This window comes from Triticum dicoccoides, chromosome 5B (assembly GCF_002162155.2).
Source record: "Triticum dicoccoides isolate Atlit2015 ecotype Zavitan chromosome 5B, WEW_v2.0, whole genome shotgun sequence".
Classification (NCBI taxonomy): Eukaryota; Viridiplantae; Streptophyta; class Magnoliopsida; order Poales; family Poaceae; genus Triticum; species Triticum dicoccoides.
In genome coordinates, this window is record NC_041389.1 from 504,841,320 (window position 1) to 504,841,905 (window position 586).

Sequence of the window (586 nt, forward strand, 5' to 3'; positions counted from 1 at the left end):
CGCCGACCCCCCGCACCCCGCGCACCGTCTTATAAAAAAAATAAGTATCAAACAGCTTTTTAAATGCTACTGTCTTATAAAAAATATTACTGTTATTATTTAAACAAGTTTGAACATATTTAAACACAAATAAGTATCAAACAGCTTTTTAAATGCTAAAAAAAATTTGTGGAGCCTGGGAGTCGAACCCAGGACCTCCTGGTGTGAGAATTGGCTGCTGACCAGTCGAGCTAGTAGAGGGGACTTGATGTGGATCAGTTCTGGTGGTACATAACCTGTTGGCTCGAGTTGAAATAAAAAAAACTACTAATGGCGCACCACGGTGAGGTGCGCCATTAGTATTGTGCCTTCGCCCGATCCCCCCTTCCCTCTCCCCCTTCGCCCGGTCCCCCCTTCCCTCTCCCCCTCGCCAGTTCCCTCTCCCTCGCCCTCTCCCTCCCTCGCCCTCGCCCTCTCCCTGATCCACCGCCGCCGCCGCCGCTGCCCTGACCCACTGCTCGCCCTCGCCCTCGCCCTCTCCCTCCCTCGCCCTCTCCTCGCCTTCCCTCTCCCTCGCCCTCTCCCTCGCCCTAGATCCCCTTCCCCT